General features: G+C 42.0%; 1 protein-coding gene across 5 annotated transcripts in view; it reads left to right on the top strand.

Moving 5' to 3' along the window:
- Positions 1–20363, top strand: part of ADAMTS9 (ADAM metallopeptidase with thrombospondin type 1 motif 9) — a 161562-nt gene that overhangs the window by 7189 nt on the left and 134010 nt on the right. The gene's annotated exons all lie outside the window — the stretch shown is intronic.

Below are 20363 nucleotides of genomic sequence, written 5' to 3'. Positions count from 1 at the left end.
TTCCTTGAGGCTTTGTGCTGACACGTCTGGCCATTGTCAGGGCTATGTCATTCTGGGCCCCTCCGAAAGCTTATGCTTGTGTATGTTTCTCAATCTACAGCCTTGAGGCAACCTTCCACTGTCTTTGAAGCCTGGTTACTTTCTCTCTGATGACGGCTTGACACTAGAAATTGTCCCTCAATTTGGTCCTGTTTTAGGATGTTTGTTAGAATACTTTTTTTTTTTATTCTTAAACTTTCTGTTTCTAAAACTTTGTACTTCTCCCTAGTCGGTAATTTTAAATGTTGCTTCTCCAAATTAGGTAACTTTTCAGGGTCTTTCTGGCATCTCCAAATAAGACCCGAATTCCAAACCAGCAGAGGGTTTCCTAAAATGCTTCCCAAATGATCACTTGTTTCATCTTATATCTGTATCAGGTTCTTCCTCTGTGACAGACTGTCATATCCTATTCCCTCCTGGAATTATTTCTGAATAAGGAAAGATAACATTGGCTGCTTATAATCTGGAACAGTCAAATCAGAGGGTGTAGCATTGTAGCCCATCTAGCGCTGAGTTCCTCCTCCCAGGACTAAATGGAATATAACTGAAATATGATGTCAGTTAGACTCACTAAAGAGCCAGGGGGTGAGATGGGGGGCAGGGGGAGCAATGTACTCAGAAACCATAGTCCCAGGGGCTGGCACGGCGCCAAGACTGCCAGCTACCAGTCAGTGTGATGGCAAGATGTGTACCCCATTTTTTTGGACCATGCTAGTGAGAAAATTGTCCTTTCCTTCTTGACTTCCCAAATCTGAATTAGCAAATGCTTATTTTATATATGTGGGTAAACCTACATATAGCACGTGATAGAAAGGAAACGTGATTGCTCCCCTTCTATCTTATTAATATATATTCAGAAGATACTCCAGTAGTATGTTCATTGGTCAGTTTATTGAACTACAGCACTTTGTGATAATCTCCTGCCCTAAAGTGGTAGCAAACCAACATTTTTTTTTTTTTTTTTTTTTAACTGCCATTTATTAAGGTCCTACTCTATACTGGCAAAGCGCAAAGCACTTTACCTACAGGACTTTACGGAATCCTTACCACAACCCTATGGGGCAGGTACCATTCTTAGCCCCATTGAACCTGGCAGGGGAGCAGAGATGAAGCAACTTGCCCCAGACCTCCCAGCTACTCCGTAATGACAGCCCATGTTTGTCTTATCCCATGATCCATTCTCTCTGTGCAGTGTGATGTGTATGTGTGTGTGTGCGTTGGGTGTGACAGCGAAGGAGAAGTCTTACTTAATGCTCTCATTCAAAAAGTCCTTAAAGTTCTTTTTTTTTTTAATTAATTACCTAAGTCAATCGACATTTGATTTTCTGGGCTAGAGGGTGAGTCATTGTCAAGCCCTGTTAAAAACACAAAGAAGAGGGACTCTGAAAAGGTGAAGATGGAGGACAACAGAAGATGGCTTAATTTTTCAAAAAAATTATTTGGGTTCCAGTCCTTCTTAGTATTGGGGCCTTTATGTGCCACTGTCGAAGTCACTCGAGCCAACTCTCAGTTTTCCTTCGGGGGTGTCCTTGCCAGTGACCAGTAAGGCTGCCCTTCCTTCACCCCATGTGATTAATCAGGAGCTGGCAGCCTTGATTGGCTCTTCCAAAGGTTGCTGCTGGACTCTGCCACTCTGGTTTCTCTCTTCCAGCTGCTTCTGCACCCCTTCTTTGAATACAGATGCAGGAGGCTCAGAACAGTTGGAAAGAACTTTGGAATATGGCACAATTCACCAGCAGCCATTACAGGGACGGACCAGCAGGTCACGGAAACATCCGAAACCAGGTAGCCTGTGCACAGGGAGTGAAAGTAGGTGGGGTGGGGGGGTAGGGGTGGGGGGTGCGGCAGAAGTCCTTCTGGCCAGAGCAGAAAATATCCTCTACAAATATTAATCCAGTCAGCTTCAGGGATTTCCCCCCAGAGCAGTGGTTGGTAGCCAAGGGTAAACTTTAGAAGTATCCTGGGAACTTCTTACAAATACAGGTTCTTTAAACACACACACACACACACACACACACACACACAACCTCCCTCTCAGGCTAGCGAGAAGGAGCAAGAATCAGTGGGTTTACTGAGTGTTCCACTTAACCCAGAAGTTCAGCTAAATGTGAGAGTCCCTGCTAATGTAGGATTTAAGGCAATAAGCACTATCCTTGGCTTGCCGCTTGCTTTGCGTTCTTCATCACTGTTTTCTATGTCTTATAGACTGACAGAAGATTTTCTGGAGGAAACTGTAGTAGTTAGCTCTAGGCCAACAGGTTCATTCTGTACAGATGAGCAAACTATAGTCCTGGGACGTTAAGTTACTTATTTCCAGGAATGATCAGCTATATATACAACACCAACCCATCAGAATTTAAGATTGCCCTCGCCTTGGAGCAGGCCCCCGCAAGCCCACTACTGAGCTGAGTATGACCCTTAGATGCTGGAAAATGGGATCCTGCCCAGCACTAGGCACTGTGGCTCTTACGCTGTTGCCTACTGATGGATTGAGTCCTGCTCATTTCTGATTCTTGATGTATGTCTGATTTTCAAAAACAGATTCTGAGATAATTTACATTAAAACGACACGTGCAGAAGGAGTCTTATGTAGTGAAAATTGTGTGGGTTTAGAAGGGAGTCAACAACTTAATTTATTCATTCATATGTGCATTCAGCCATAGCTTATTTCCAAACTCCTCTGTGCCGTGAGGATAAAACCAGGAACCATCTTTATTCCCATCAGCTGTGTGACCTCAAGCACATTTAGAGCATAAAGTAAGAATAACACATACCTTTCAAGGGTGTAGTTAGGACCAAATGAGTATGAAATAATGAAAGCTCCCAGGACAGTGTTTAGCAGATGGTAGACAATCACTGAGTGGGAGATTAAAAAGAAGAGTCATGAAAATAGAAATTGAAACAACACAGCAAGGAAAGGAAAACTCAATGCCAAAACCCAAAGCTGATCGGGTTCCTGTGCTTAGCTTAGAGCTTCTTGGTAACCAGGTCATAAAGGGCTTATTTATGGGACTTGCCCAAGGTCACCCTGCCAGCAAGTGAGGGGGCGGAGAGCCCCCTTCTCTTTGCTTATTTTCTCTGTACCTAATGCAGCACTTGTTTTTTTAAAAGATTCTATCTATTTATTTGACAGAGAGAGAGAGAGAGATCACAAGTAGGCCAACAGGCAGGCAGAGGGGGAGGGAGAAGCAGGCTCCCCACCGAGCAGGGAGCCTGATGCGGGGCTCGATCCCAGGACGCTGGGATCATGACCTGAGCGGAAGGCAGATGCTTAACTGACTGAGCCACCCAGGCGCCCTCATAATGCAGTATTTTAAAAAATTCATTTCTTGCAAGTTTCTCTTGGCCCAATGGCTGCCCTTCCTACAGTGTCTCTGTTTTGCCATCGTTGGTTACGTCTGGGTGTGTACGTTTGGGTCAGTTGAGTGGATCTGCATTTATTTGTGATTTTCATCCTGTTTGTAAGTTCCTCAGGATTCAGGATGGGGTGTGGGGTATCTTCTCTTTCCTGCGGCATGCCCTTGCTACTCCTGTGTCCCCTACACAGTGGGTCCTCAGTAGAGTTCATTGGGCTGCCTTGCCTGCCTGCCCCCCACACCAGGGGGGTGAAGTGGCTGGCGCAGGGGAGCCATTCAGGAGAGTTTATTGCTTTTATAAGCCACTTCCTGCTAATCCTTCACATTGCATTTCCAGATGAAACCTCAAGTTCTGTCTCACAGACACTCTCTGTTTGACCCTGAATTTTGCACAAGAGGATTTAGTTGTTCTTATCAGTGAGATAGACATGCTTCCTGGTAGGTGAGAGAGAGAAAGGCAGGGGGGAAAAGGCCAACAGAAGGCTATTTTGTTTGTCTGGGCCTAAAAGACCGTCTTTTTCCATTACTAGAATGTTTCTCTCACCCTCCCATCTCAGCAAGACCTGCTGGTTTTTTGTTTTATTTAAGGCATTTAAGAATTAAGTACTTGTTGACCCATCGATGCCACTTCTAAAGAAATAATTGGACAATTGTGTAAAGACGTTTGTGTGAGAATACTCAGTATGGTGGTGTTTATTATAGCAAAAGGCTGGAAACAACCTAGGTGTTCTTCAGTAGGAGGATAGACCAATGATTTATGAGGGATACATTTGATGGATTCCTATGCAGCCATCAAAAATGATCATACACATTTATGTTAACACTGACGTGTGTGTGTGTATATATATATATATATGTATATACACATCTTAAGCAAACAAGCAAGTCATGAACAAGTGTATATGGTATGATCTCATTTTTTAAAAATGATAGCTGTGTGGTGGTACATGTGTGTTTAAAGAAAAAATATGAAGCAATATGTATAGAAATATTAAAAACGGATTATTTCTGGTTGGCAGGAATATAAGCAACCTTTTTATTTTATATTCTTATATTTTTGCCTCAATTCTATAATCGTTTTATAATCAGAAAATATAGTTAAAAAGAAATGGATCATGGCATACGGTTATTTGGTAGCCTCATGGCACTTACGACCAGGGACCAGCAGTCAAGCCATGATCCCATGCTTTTTTTTTTTTTTTTTGAATGAGACAATCTCTGTAACCAGACAAACAAAAATCCTGCCTTGTATCTGCTTCTTTGGGACGATGGGGCTGGTCAAAGCTGAGGCTCCATCTCAACCCTGCTAAATTGCCTTGTGCATGTTGGACTGACCCTGGGATTACCGTGGCTTAGTCCCCATTAGGCATTGGGCACTGGAGACTCGGTCCGTGAGAACGTACCGTGACTTGTTGAGGGTGCAGTCATAAAGGCTGGAAAATACAAGATGCTAATTAAAGACATTTTTTGTTAGGGTCTCCTGTGCGTTTGGGGTCACTGTGCTACAGACTTTCCATACATTATCATTTATAATCCGTTCACCAACACTATAGGTTACATACTATTACTCTTATTTTACATTTGAGAAAATTACAGCTCAGAGAGGCTGAACAACTTGTCCAAAGTCACACAGCTAATAGGAAGTGGGCCTGACACGAACCCAGATCTAATTCCTGTGTGCTGTCCTGTGGGCCTAACTCCACAGAGAATACAAATGGAAGCCACCAAGTAGAAAATCCTTTTCACTTGAGTTTTCAGAGTGTCTTATGCTTTCATTTAATGGAGTCCCTAGATGATATCAACAATAGCTCCCATTTGTCGAGCACGTATTGTGTGGCAGGCGCTGTTCCAAGGGCTTTACATGGATTGTGTATTTTAATCTTTACCTCAACCTACATTTTGTCCTCTGCAGAGAAGTCCATGAAGTTGGTTTGCCCGAGGACACAAACCGCAGAAACATACCAATTTCCACAACCCTTTTGTCCTGGTCTACTCAGAGGGTTTTTCGCTCTGCACTTTGTTGATTCGTTTGCATTCATATATGGATTGCTTTCAAGGCAGGATTTCTAATATGCTTGCCTACAATTTGATTGGATTGGAGGAGGGCTCCCTGGTGCCCGAAATTCCCACCAAGACTAATGACTCGCTGAGGCCTTGCAGTCTCCAGCGGGCCTCTGTTGGAGGGTGTAGTTGTTACACATTAACCTCTGGGATCCCATTAATAATTTAGCATAGATTAGCTGATTAGATTAGCAGCCCGATAGCCAGGCCCAAATGGAGTGAGAGACAGTGAAGGACAGACCTCTGAGGGGGGGTTTAAGTAAACACTTCTGGGACGACTGGAGGGTTCCAGGCTGTGACAGAAGCTCTGGGCTCAAGCAGGTCAGTGGTTGTTGGCTAATTAGTTACTTCTGTGAGAAGCCGGCCTGCCTACACCTTCCCACACACTTTCTGGATCTTCACATCTTTCCTTTAGCCATTCAGCCTGTGAGCAGAAGAACAGGCAACATTGAAGGCCATGTGCTGAGCAGTGTGAAAGCCCATGCTGGGTTACTTTGTTTACTCCTGCAACTGCTCTTTGGGAGGAGGATGCCCCAGTTGTTCCCATTTACAAATAAGAAAGCTGAACTGGGAAAAGTGAATGAACATGTCCACAGAGTGTAAGGGAGACAGCCAGCCCTCAAACCCAGAGCTGATTTCAATCTTTACACATAGTTCCGTTCGGGGCTTATTGTTTGGGCTTCATGCCCCGTCCCTGACCCCTTTTTGTTCCTCAACAGTCTTTATACCTTTTTTCTCTTTTTTATGCTCTTCAGTGACTGTATCTAATAAATAGTCAACATAAGCAACTCCAAGAAGATTACTGTTTTGAAGAACTGAATTATTGAGCCTGTTTCCTCAGCTTTATCTTCTTTGTGGCATTTCTATAAAAAAATATTCCTTTTATTAAACATTAGCGTTAGTAGTGCAATATTACAGCAAAATAAAGGAGAGTAGAAAAGAAACTTCTAATACAGGAACTGTTTTTTTCTTTCATCTGTGCTCATTTATTTGCTTAACTTTTTTCATCATGTCTTTAAAAATACATGTTATGAAGACCATCTTTAAGCACACATACATACATAGAGGCAACAGTAAAATGAACCCCCATAAAAACACCATCTACACTTAATGATAGCAAAGACTTTTCCATGTTTGCTTTTTATTTTTTCTTTTTGCTGGAGTGTTTGAAAGTAAACGTAGGTATCGTGACATTTTTTGTCTAAACACTCCCATATACATCTCTGAAAAACGATGCTATTTTCTTATGTAACTGTAATGTAAATATAGCATGCTGAGCAAAATCAGCAATAACTGCTCCACATAACCTACACAGTACATATGTTAAAATTTTCCTAATTGTCCCTGCAACACCTTCTTAAAGTCCATTTGTTTAGAGTTTGATTGAAACGTGATCCACACATTGCAGTTGGCTGTTCTGTCTCTCTCTCTTTTTAAGATTTTATTTATTTATTTGACACATACAGAGAGAGAGAGAGAGTGAACGCAGGCAGAGGAAGAGGGAGAAGCAGACTCCCCGCTGAGCAGGGAGCCTGACATGGGGCTCGATCCCAGGACCCTGAGATCATGACCTGAGCCGAAGGCAGACGCTTCACCGACTGAGCCACCCAGGCGCCCCAGCTGTTCTGTGTCTTAGATAACTTTTCCCTTGGCTGCAGTGTCATCCTTGTTAAATTGCTATTTTTCTTCCAGTTTAGATTTGCTCCCCATGGTCTTTTTTTCCCCTTCCACTTCTTTTACTCATTGATTCATCTTTATCATTGTATGGTCAGGCCACCTTTGCAGCCATTTGGAAGAGCAGGATCAGGCCTAAACCCAGGGCAGGTACCAAGTACAAAGCTACCAGCAATGAGCCACTTATCAGAGTCATTTCATTGAGCCCAAAAAGTCAGCGTGGTTAGGTTGTTTTTTGACCTTTTATCTGGAGTACCTTGATAACCCTCTTTCTTCTTCTTCTTTTTTTTTTTTTTTTTAACCTACCCATAGAAAGATTGTCAATGTACAGTATTTACTAAGACTGCTTTATCTACCATTCAAGGATTTCACTCCCCTGCGTTTTGAAGCCCCTGAGAGTCAGTTTGCAATTGGGAATTGTAAAGTGGCCAGTTAGATTTGGGTCTGGAATTAGGACTCCTTGTTGTATGACGTGCTTTCCTGCCTCCTCCCTCCAGCATTTTTGGTAAGCTTCTGGATTCAGAGATACCATGAGGGCTCCCTGCTTTACTCTGAGCCCTAAATCAGGGCCTTTCTGTGTCACCTGTCATCAATCCTGGTTGTTCCTATCACTTCGCTTCAGAGAGGTTGCTTTGAGAAGGAGCAACATCAAGCCAGGGGCAAATGTTGGTAAAATGCTTCCTTATTCATTGATCCCCATCCCTCACGGGACATTAGAATCAGAGCAGGGTGTTGAAAATGCAGTTGGCCTGTGGTGTGGAAAAAGTTCAAATGGATGAGTTTGGCCTCAGAATTTCTCTGTGACGATTTTTTTTTTAACAAATCTTTTCACTTTCCATTAATATTTTCTAGTGTTTTCTTTCCATTTCTTAGGTAGAATTTACATGCAGTAGCAGTCGTGCTTTCTGATACACAGCTCTGCAAGTTTTGGTAAATGCATATAGTCATGTAACTATCATCACAGTTCAGAGAGAGAATCTATTCCTGGTGCCCTTGGCAGTCAACCACCTATTTTCTGTCTTTACGGTTTGGGCTTTTCCAGAAGGCCATATAAATAGAATCATTAAGTCTAGGGCATTTAAGGATTATCCACTTTGTGGCCTTTGTCAGCAATCTATCTTTTTTTTATTGCTGAGTAGTGCTCCATTGTATGGGTAAACAACACTTTGTTTATCCATTACCCGATTGAGGGACAAAGTTTTTGGCAGCTACAAGTGAAGCCACTAAAAACGTTTGCATACGGATTTTTGGGTGAACATAATTTTGTTTGTTTTTAATTGGGTAAATACCCAGAAGCGAGATTGCTAGTTTATATGGTAAGTGTATGTTTAATTTTATAAGAAATTGTCCATCTCCTTTTCAGAGTGGCTGTACCATTTTGCAGTCCTGCCAGCAGGATATGAAGGTGCCAGTTTCACTTGGTATTGCCAGTATTTTGTGTATTTTTGTTTTTTTAATTTTAGCTGTTCTAACAGGTGTGTAGTGCTATCTCATTTGGATTTCCCTAATGACTAATGAAGTAAGCATCTCTTCATATGCTTATTTGCCATCCATGTATCTTTGTGAAGTGTCTGAGCAAATCTTTTACCCATTAAAAAAAAAAGGAATGTTTATTTTCTTATTATTGAAGTTTGAAAGTACTTTATATATTCAGGATACAAGCCCTTTATCAGATGTGTGGTTTGCCAGTGTTTTCTCCCAGTCTGTGGCTTGTCTTTTCGTTCTGCTAATTTGCACACACTTCTTTCATACGTGGCTTCCCTCCTCTCTTGCACATATTTTGGGCACCGGGGATGTCATGCTGTCCCGGGATGACAAGGCAGCAAAGCATAGCAGGAATTGCAGTATGGAGTTTGTCCGAGACACAGATGCAGAGAGATGGGCTAGGAGAGGCTTATTTAGAACTCGTTACTCAGAGCCATTTTCTGTGCCAAAAGAAAGAGATGCTGCTGCTGTGTTTATTTCTGGTTGGCATCTAGAAACACAACTTGCAATTTCAAGCCAGTGTCCTTTATGGGGGGAATGTGTTTTCTTGGCTCATGGGTGAAAAGAGTTACAGAGGGAGCTCTGGATACGTAAGAATAACTGTTCTTTGGCACGTGTGTGCTCGCAGGGAGAGAAAGCCGAAGGGCAGTGAGACAGAGGCAGACACAGAAGAAGTTAGTAGTGTGAGATTCGGCCCTGTCTGACCACACGCTCCTGGGGCAAGCGGAACGGGACACGTGACTCCATTAGTCCCAAGTTCCTATTCTGTGCTTTGGGGGCCATATAAGGCTTTTCCAGAGGTAACTGATTATGCCCTGTTTTTTCTCTTTTAAGCCACTTTCCTGATTCTCACATTTGATGCTATGCCCCTGTAACACATTAGAGTAGACAGAATGGGAATGGTTCTCAGTAACTATGATCTGTTTCAGCAGGTCCAGAAGAGAACATTTGCGGTGAATAATGGAGGTGCACACCCCGCAGCTCCCTTCCCATTACTGAACATCAGCTGCCACGCACCTCTTTTCTGGGGGTCTCCCTTTGCTGTGGAGTTATTCTGTCTCCTTCTACCCTCCCACCCTGCCCACTGTTTGGTTATTTCTTTGATACCCTCTTTAAGAGTGACAGTGACCAAGAGAGGTAGGCTTGATCCATTTTGAATCTTAGGACTTCATTTTTCAGCATTATTCACTTTCATCTTGTAAAAGGTAAGAACTCACCAATTTTTAATACTGGAAGGAACTTTAGAGAGAACTTCTTTTCCAGTCCCTCTTTTTATGGATCAGAGGATCAAGGCTAAGCATTTTCGAAGGGATTCATCATCTCGGTGCTAGGGCGAAGGAAGAAGCGGGCCCTGAACGCAGGCCTCTTACTTCCCAGTCCTGTGTTCTTTCCAAGCTGCTAATCAAGGAGAGGCTGTCCTCGGAAGCAGTGATGATGTTCCCAAGTGCAACTCATATGAGATGTGGGAGGACCACTGGATTTATTTTATGTGTAAGGATAATTAAGAATAAACTAGTGAGCTCCTTTAAGGAGCTATTTCCATGCCATAGAGAAAGGTATCAGGCTTTTAATTCATTTAGGGGATTGAAGTTGCCGCAGCCACAGCTGAATTTAAAGCAACAAAATATCTGAGCTGGGCCCACTTCCTGGTGCTGCAGGAAGGTGGCCTGGGGCTGCATAGGATTCCTAGTGGTTCCCCTTGTAATCAGACTATAGTATGTCCCTGTGACCCCTCATTTCCGTGGTGGCTGAAACACGGACGTGAGGACGAGAACGGATTTGTACTCCAGGCTGTGGTGGGTAAACTAGTCCTCAGCCGTGTGTAAACTAGGAGACATGTATCAAAGGAATGTGGGAGATATGCTCCCTAGGAGTTGCTTAGAAGCCTTTTTAAAGAGTTCCAGCGCCAACTGCTCTTTAATCTCTGATATGGGAGTGATACCTCGGACCCCCCACAGGCACCACATGGAGCCTGGGGCCACCTACAGCTGCCGTGAAGTGTCAGATAGCAGCAGGCCCCGGAGCCACTTCATTTCAGCAGCCTGAAGGGGTGCTCAGCCTCAGTCAGGAGACACCCCAGCCAATGCCCCTAGAGCGTTTTGTCCCGGCCCTGGTTCGTTACTTTATGAGTATAAGGTCACTTCATCCTCCCCACCACCATATTAGAGACAAACTATTATTATCCCCATTGCACAGATGAGGAAACTGAGGCACAAAGAACTTAAATGACTTGCCTGAAGTCACACAGATGGAATGTGAGGAAACTGGGGTTTCAACGCAGGTCCCTCTGAGTCCCAAACCCAACCTCATCAGGAATAAGCCTGTTGGATCCGGTGCTCACCCTGCAAACATCTAGAATGTACCATCCTAGATGGTGGCCGGCAGCTCCATGTGGCTTCTGAGCCTTTGAAATGTGGCTAGTGCCACATGTTGAAATGATAATATTCTAGATATATTGGGTTAAATAGAAAATATTATTAAAATTAATTTCATCTGGTCCTCTTGGTGTTTTTAAAATGTGCTACTAGAAATGCTTAACTTCCGTGTGTGGCTCACATTTTATTTCTCCTGGAGAGTGTGGCCCAGAAGATCCCATACTTTGTCACCAAGGGGCCTGGGAGGCGGCCATCGAAAGCGGGCTGCAGGTCGTATGGGGTGGCCATGGGCAGCTGGCGCCCCACCCGCCAAAAAGGCCAACCTCCCCTTACTGCTAAGAGATGGAATGAGCCACAACCAACATTCCCACAAGAGTATTTTGCAGGATCTTAATAGCAAAACCAAACAGTCTCTTAGTAAAATGCAGGCCTGGGTATGTTCAGCTTGTTACACTACCTCAAATAGATATTCTTTAACTATTTTCTCAAGTTAGTTCAAGTGTGCCTCAGTTTCCTCAATTGGAAATGGATATCAAAGTCCCTACCATATCGGGGTGCTGTGAGGAGTAATCTGGTTAATCCACAGAAAGTGCTTAGAAGAGCACCTGACGCAGAGGAGCCCACTCAACACGTCAGCCGTATTATTATGATGGCAGCCCCTTGTTACCGCTTTAGTTGAGTGAGATGTAAGCTGTTGAATGAGAAAGGGGGAGCAGGACCTTTGAGTATAGTGCCTGAGTCAGCAAATTTGACCCCCCTCCCTTGGCTGGAGGCACCCACCCCCTGCAAGATGGTGGGATGCCCCTCAGACATGCCTCCCACCACCCTGACCCACAACCAACCACAGCCCCTTGAACTCTAACAGAAGCTTCTCGAGTGTTTTATTCCAGTGACATCACCTCCTCACCGCCCCCGAACACCCGGAAAGGAAAGCCCCTCAGTACATTTCTCTCCATCTCATTATCTTTCCAGGACTGGGTCAGTCCCCACCATCTACCTGCCCTGTAAGCCAGCCAAGAGCCCATTGGTTTCCCAATTACATGGTTAAACAAATGTAAACTGGTTTCTTTCCTGCAAGACTTCTTGGAGGTCTTAAAATGCTAATGAGCATGGAGGAAGTTCCAGATGTAAATGCTGTGTGGAATATTTTGCAAACTTCCATTATTTGTTTTCAGAAATACGTTCTGGAACTACTGTTCCATAAACCACTCTCAGGGAAACGTCGTTCGTAAAGGTTCTGGCCAGTTAAAAGGAGTCTCAGCAAAATCTCTTCCACTGCTGCCTTTTGCACGTACACATTCCCTGCTAGTGCTGAGCACGGAGCATCACTAGACCCTGGGCATGCCACTTGTTTTTTCCCCAAAGCTCACCATGTGTACAGAGAAATGGGTTTGGGGACATGACCCTCTTGAGCATTTAGGGATTCCCTGTTGTTTTTAAGGCTAGCAAGTTGAGGACCCTGAAAAAAATGAAACGTTGGTGAGTTTTCATTCTTATAGGACAGTTCCCCCCACAAGCTCCTTCCCCACCCACTTGCTGGAAACTCATTGTTCTTTATTATTAGAACATTCATTGGTTTTATGGCTGTTTTGTTTTTATGTCTTACCTTTTTCTTTTTCTTTTTCCCACACTGTGCTTGTTTATCCATCTTCCTCTGGTCCCAGTAGACTGCGTTTTCTCGCCTGCGGAATCCTTGTCTGAAGGCGTCATTAACTCTGAACGTACCTGATTCATTGCAGATCTTAGATCTGACTAGAACAGAGACAGCTGGGGAACTGGCATGGGTCTCTACTTTGGGTTACCTTGTACGTCGTCAGCTGTCGGAGCCGTGGAGAGGTGCAAGCGTTGGTGTTTATGTCCAATTCCATCTCAGGCAGTGTCCTGTCCCGGTCAGCCCGCGTGAGCACATTCCTGGACGGGAGTTCCCGGGAGGCAGGGACTGGGTCTCCCTCCCCCACTTCCCTCTTTTCCTGTAGAAGATTCTTTCTGAAATAGCATTGCTTTATGTGAGCAACCTTCATATCAACATCTTCAGTCCTACAGAGGGGATAGATTGCACACGACTAGTAAAGAAATACGAGTCGTGATGATCACCGTACGTACTTCATGAATCCTTCCCGTGTGCTTTGCGCTGAGGGCATTTTGCATGCCGTCTCTTTTATCCTCACTGTTAACCCTTCAAGGAGCTGTTATTATCCTCCTTTTACAGATGGGGAAACTGAGCCTTTGAGGCAGAAAGGGGTAGCTTAGAGTAGCACTAGGGCAGGGCCACCAGCCTGGGCTGGTCCGCCTCCAGAAGCCAAGTGCAAAACCACTTGGGATTCCTGTCCAGCTTCCTTCTGGCTGTCAAGCCAGGGTGGAGCAGAAGGGGGGCCAGTCTTCGCTTGGGTTCTGTGCTGTGACTTCTGTGCCCACTCGGACCGTGAGGTCACAAGGTGGCTCAGTGCCTTAAGGAAGTTCAGTTAAATTTTGATAAACCTTATGAAAATAGAGAGCAATAATTAACTTCCCAACTGTTAAAGTTAACATTTGAATCTCCTTAGCCCAGGCCCGGTGGATGTGAAACTCTCAATGAGTAACTGCTGAATAACAAGGCCTGGATGTTATTTTCTAAAATGATTCCAGTTATTTAGTAATATAATATGCATTCGATTACATGGCAATGTGACATGAAGCTCATTTAAAATATTTTTTACCAAAAAATAACCAAATGTTACAGTTTGTTGTTGTTGTTGTTGTTGTTTACTGTGAGGTTTTAAATAATGAGACTATCTCAAATTTCTATTCTTTCTTTTTAAGGATTAGCCCCAAGTTTTATTTTTGCTTTGTTGTTACTGTTGTTTATTTCCACTTATCTAGCTCAGTACCCTGCATAAAACTGGTGTTCAAGAAGTAATTTTTAAAATTCAACTTATAATACATAAGGAATTTTCTTTTTTTGAGATTTATTTATTTATTTAGAGAGAGAGCACACGAGCAGGGGGAGGGGGCAGAAGGAGAGGGAGAGAGAGAATCTCAAGCAGATTCCCTGCTGAGCGTAGAGCCCATGACCCTGAGATCATGACCTGAGCCGAAATCAAGAGCCAGTGCTTAACTGATTGAGCCACCCAGACGCCCCAATATATAAGGAATTTTCTGTACGCTTTGTTATTTAATTTTCAAGACCACCTTAACATAGCAGCAGGAATTTATATGCCATTTAAGAGGTCAGGGAAACTGAGATCCAGAGAAGTGACTTAGAAAAGATCATTTAAGGATATAAACAGTCTATATCTTTAGAATTGTTACTGTAATCCAGAAAAATATTTTTACGCTGTCACTCTCCCTGAAATGGTTCCTTTTAGTTCAGACTTTATGAGTTGGAAAAAGGAGAAAACATAACACTATTTATGGGTTGCTTCCTATTTGCTGGGCACTTTATATGCATGATCTCCAACTATTCCTCAGAGCAAGCCTATGAAATAGGTAGCGTTCTTATTCAGCTTTCTAACTGGGAGAATGGAGGGTGAATGGGAGTCAGTTATTTGCCCAAGGGCAAAAAGGGCTTGAAGCTTGCTCCCTTGGGAGCATGAGGTGTCAGAACACTGTGCTGGTGTAAGCATCACTGCTTCTCCTTACTGGTCAGCAAGGCCAGAACAGTTGTAAAAGCCAATATTAACTCACCTTTCTGATAAACAGTGTTACAACTTGAGTGCCTCTGATGAGTCCTTAATGCCACGTCGAGCTGTTCAACCTGCCTAAATGTGTTCACCTGCGCATGCAGCAGTGCAACTTGCAAAGTATTGCATTTTTCTCTGAATGCAAATGTGCATTTAATTTTTGGAGGTATCACATGCTTTTTTGGGTTTTCGTGGGTTTTTTGGTATTAAGTCTATTTTTTAGAGCAGTTTCAGGTTCACAGAAAAATGAGAGGAGGGTACAGAAATTTCCCATATATCCCCCTGCCCCTACCTATGCATAGCCTATTATCAACATCCCTCACCAGAGGGTACGTTTGTTGCAGTTGGTGAATCTACATTGACATATCATAATTATATCATACGGTTGTATCATAATCACCTGAAGTCCATGTTTATATTATGATTTCCTCTTAGTGTTTTATATTCTGGGGATATGGACAAATGCTTAAAATGACATGTATCCATCATTATGATTTCATACACAGTATTTTCACTGTTCTGAAAATCCTTTGTGTTCTGTCTATCCATTTCTCTGTGCCCCAACCTCTGGCAACCACGGATCTTTTACTGTCCCCCTAGTTTTCCTTTTCCAGAATGTCATATAGTTGGAATCATACAGCGTAGAGCCTTTTCAGATTGGCTTCTTTCACTTAGCAGTATGCAATTAAGGTTCCTTCATGTCTTTACACGGCTTGCTAGCTCAGTTCTTTTTAGCCCTGAATAATATTCCATTGCCTGGTGCTACCACAGTTTATCCATTCACCTACTGTGAAGGACACCTTGGTCGCTTCCAAGTTTTAGCGATTATGAATATTAGCCATAGACATCCATGTGCAGATTTTTCTGTGAACATCTCCTCTGGGTAAATACCAAGGAGCATGATTGCTAGATCATATGGCGTGTTTAGTTTTATAAGAAACTGACCAACTGTCTTCCAAAGTGGGTGTACCATTTTGCATTCTCACCATCCTGTTGTTCCACATCCTTGCCAGCATTTGGGGTTGTCAGTGTTCCAGATTTGGGCCATTCTCACTGATGTGTGGTGGTATCTTAATGTTGTTTTAATTTGCATTTCCTTGATAATATATGATGTTGAGCATATTTTCATGTGCTTTTTTGCCATCTGTATATCTTCTTTCATTCAACGTGCTATTTTAAGATTGGAACTAGGACAGGTTGCTCATAAGTTATTTAGGTAACTAAATGTAATTAATTTTTGAGGACTCCTCAAAGGAGAACAACCTTGAAAGAATGATTTCCTACTTTTAAGCGTCATATTTGAAGTCTAAGAAGAGGCAAGAGAATGGTGCAGCCATTTTGGAACATAATATGGCAGTTCCTCAAAATGGTAAACACGGAGTTATTATATGACCCAGCAGTTCGACTTCTAGGTATATACATCAGAGAAATGTGAACATGGGCACACAAAAACTTGTATGTGCATGTTCATAGCAGTATGATTCAATTGAGTTGTTAGACCCAAGTGCCCACCAATTAAAGAGTGAATAAATAAAATGCAAAAGAAGCCAGTCACAAAAAGCCACATATTGTAGGACTCCATTGGTATGAAGTGAGAGAATAAGCAAATCCATAGATAGAAAACATAGGTTAGTGTTTTCTAGGAGCTGGAGGGAGAGAGGTAATGGGGGAATAACCACTAATGGGGACAGGGTTTCTTTCTGGGGCAATAAAAATATCCTAAAATCAGATCATGGTGATGGTTGCACAACTTTATGAATATGTTAAAAACCACTGAATAATACCCTTTGAAAGGGTGAATTTTATGGTTATATAAATTATCTCTCTCTGTCTTTTTTTTTTAAAGAGAGAGAGGACAGGGAGGGGCTGAGGGAAAGGAAGAGAGGGAATCTCAAGCAGACACGTGGAGCCCGACGCGGGGATCAGTCTCAGGACCCTGAGATCATGACCTGAGCCAAAATCAAGAGTAGGACGCTTAACCAACTGAGCCACCCAGGAGCCCCTATATATTATATCTCAATAAAAAGTACTGATATATGTAAAGCTATGTGTGGGGAAAAAAAAAAAAAAAAGAAAGGAAGAGCAAAAATACACAATTTGTACTGTGCTTTCCACCAGAGTGAAATTTCATTATGTAGATAGCCCATTCTGATAAAACTGTAGCAAAGTTGGGGCACCTGGGTGGCTCAGTCGTTAAGCATCTGCCTTTCGTCTCAGGTCATGAGCCCCACATCGGGCTCCCTGCTCGGCAGGAAGCCTGCTTCTCCCTCTCCCACTCCCCCTGCTTGTGTTCCCTCTCTCGCTGTCTCTCTCTGTCAGATAAATAAATAAAATCTTAAAAAAAAAACAAAAAACCTAATAGCAAAGTTTTTGGCATTGCCAATTTGAAACACTAGCCTCAATTCTATTATGCTACAAGGTCATTAAAGAGAAATGTGGATGATTTTCATTTTATTTTAACACCGTATGTCCCTTGGTGGAAATTATTCTCTGTTGTTATAGATTCTATTCAGAGGCAAGAGAGTTGAGTAGGTATACTTTCTATATTTATATAGAAGTTATAGTTTCCATATTTTCAGTTCTCAGGAAAAATGTTCATGCATTTGTAGCCATTGTGAATATTTGAATCTTTAAAGCTCATACTATTTTTAATGTTAAATTAAAAGTTGCCTGTTAAAATGGATAATGTGTTTGAAATTGGTTGAGCTAATTAGGTCGTTAATTAGGATTCTAACTCATTAGGATTAAAGATCAGACGGGTAAAAGACTGGGAACTATTATATATTAGAAGATGTTTTTGATTCTGAAGAAGTAATTTTATTCCTGCTTTTTCATGCCACCTAAAGTAGACTGAATTATTTCTTTGATACACAGATTACTTGTGAATGAAATGTCTTCCAGGTATATTAGAACTTACATGCGTTGTTCTCTGTTATAAACTGTAGTCTTTTTGTGATTAATGCCTGAATTTCTTCAGCTTTGTTACTTAAATAAGTAACCCTTGTTTCTAGTTAGTGCCTGGATTCCCATTCAGATATTCCCATGTACAAGTCCCCTCTGGTGAGTCTCTGAGAGTATATTTTTCCCCGTGAGTGGTCAAAAAAGAGTGAATACGGCATGGCCTGAGTGTTTTTCTCACTGTAGTTGTACTTTTCTCTAACTAAACCTGATAAATCAAAATATTTATAGAAGACCCTAAGTAAAGATTATTTCTTTTTCACAAACTGATATATTTTCTTTTTTAAACAGCTTTATTGAGATAAAATTCACATACCATACTATTCATCCACTTAAAGTGTCCAATTTAATGGCTTTTGGTGTATTCACAGATATGTGTGACCATCATCACCATCATTTTTAGAACATCTTTATCACTTGAAAAAGAAACACTGTATGCTTCACTACCAACCCCTCATATCACCACCCCACCTCCAGCAACTAATCTACTTTCTGTCTCTTGATTTTCCTCTTGTGGACATTTTGTATGACTGGAATCATATACTGACTGGCTTCTTTCACATTACTTTATTGATAAAGTTCGCCAACATGTTTTATAATAAAAAAGGGCCAGTTCACTAGGAAGATTTAACCATTATGAATATAGATGCACTTCCTAACAGAGCACCACATACATGAAGCAAAAACTGACAGAACTAAAGGGACAAATTAATAATTCACCAGTAATTGTTGAAAGTTTAATACCCCATATTCAGTAATGGTTAGACCAGGGAAGCAGAAGATCAACAGGAAATAGAAAACTTGAAAGACACTATAAACCAGCTGTACCCAGCAGATATCTATACAACACTCCGTGCAGCGACAGCAGAATACAAATGCTTCTGACATGCACATGGAATATTCTCCAGAATAGATCATACAATAGGCCATTAAAAAAAAAAAAAACCTCAATACATTTAAAAGGATAGAGGGAATACATAGTACCTTCCCTGACTACAGTGGAATGAAAGTAGAAATCAAAAACATTAAAAAAATAGGAAACTCGAAAATATGTGGGAAGTAAACAGCACATGCTAAAATAACCAGTAGGTCAAAAGGGAGATTGGAAAATACTTTGAGATGAATAAGCGTGAAGATAGAACATACCAGAATTTATGGGATGCAGGTAAAGCAGTGCCTAGAGGGGAATTTAGAGCTATCAATGGCTCTATTAAGAAAGAAGAAATATCTCAAATCAGTAATCTAACCTTCTCCTTTAAGATAGTGGAAGGGGGGCGGGCACCTAGGCGCCTCAGTTGGTTAAGCATCTGACTCTTGGTTTCTGCTCTGGACGTGATCTCAGGGTCGTGAGATCAAGCCCCACCTCAGACTCTGTGCTGGGCTTGAGTTTCTCTCTGGAAAAGGAAGAGAAAACAAAACTACAGCCTGCAGAGAGAAGAAAATAATAAAGATTAGAGCACAAAATAATTAGAGAAAGTAGGAGAATAGAGAGACTTTAAAGCCTTTGAAACTTTACTGATTATAGTAATTATATTAAGCCTTTACCAGAAGACGTAATAAACAGGATTATTTGCTTTTCATAAAATGAATGACATTGTTTCTTTTTTTTTTTTTTTTTAAGATTTTATTTATTTATTTGACAGAGACACAGCGAGAGAGGGAACACAAGCAGGGGGAGCAGCAGAGGGAGAGGGAGAAGCAGGCTTCCCGCCAAGCAGGGAGCCTGACGTGGGGCTTGATCCCAGGACCCTGGGATCATGACCTGAGCCGAAGGCAGACGCTTAACGACTGAGCCACCCAGGCGCCCCAATGGCATTGTTTCTTAATATATTAAAAACCATGCAGTTTTCAACATGGCCTCCGCATACCTATTGTAAAAAGCTAGTCTTTGTGAAAATATCCACATGCTTTCTTTTGTTCAGTTGAGATTTAACCAAACCATGAGCCCATTTCAATCCCTAGCTCTTGAGAAATCTTGCTCAAATAGAGCATGTTTTAGGGCATCGATCAAATCCATGTCTGATGCCTCAAACCACCACTTCCTGCTATGTGACCTTGGACAAGTTGCTCAATCTCTTTGAGACTTAGTTTCCTCATCTGTAAAGTAGAGGTTAATTTTCTCATTTTGAGAGGAATTGTGAGACAATATACACAAAAGAGCCTAGTTCAATGCTTGGCCCATAGTAGGTACTTGATTAGGATGTATTCCATAGTCATTTGGTGACTTAAAAATGGACAGCCTAAATACCCATATGGCGTGGGTGTAATATACATGGATATACTCACAAGAGACCGGCAGAAAAGGATATTATATGGAATCCTATTGTGTACCAGACTTTGGGCTAGTTATGTGATCTATGGCTACATATAACTTGTTTGACAGTGTGGACCGATTTCACTATTTTAACACCTGCTAAAACACTCAACTTGGGCAAAATACACGTCCTGGCCTAAATGGGTTGTTTTAGCGATGGTTTTTATGGTCAAATTTTGAACCCTTCACATATGAAACCACTTCTGGCTTAACCTTTGTTGTTGTTGTTATTGGTGCAATAAACTCTCTTCTTTGTATCTTAGGTAAGCATACTTGTCAGGTGTACGATTCTGTGGCCTGTTTTAGACTACAGGATGCTGGCATTAAAACTTGAAAGCCCATTTATGAGAGGATAGGAAAGATAACAGATTAAATTCCGTTCTTACTCAGAGCCAGGCACTTTTATGCTTATTCTGTTTGTTGTGTGGTTGATGACTTCGAC

Source organism: Phoca vitulina, unplaced genomic scaffold (assembly GCF_004348235.1).
Source record: "Phoca vitulina isolate PV1807 unplaced genomic scaffold, GSC_HSeal_1.0 scaffold13, whole genome shotgun sequence".
In the NCBI taxonomy this organism is placed as follows: Eukaryota; Metazoa; Chordata; class Mammalia; order Carnivora; family Phocidae; genus Phoca; species Phoca vitulina.
The sequence above is the reverse complement of the archived record's forward strand: the minus strand, read 5'-3'. Positions and strand labels throughout refer to the sequence as shown.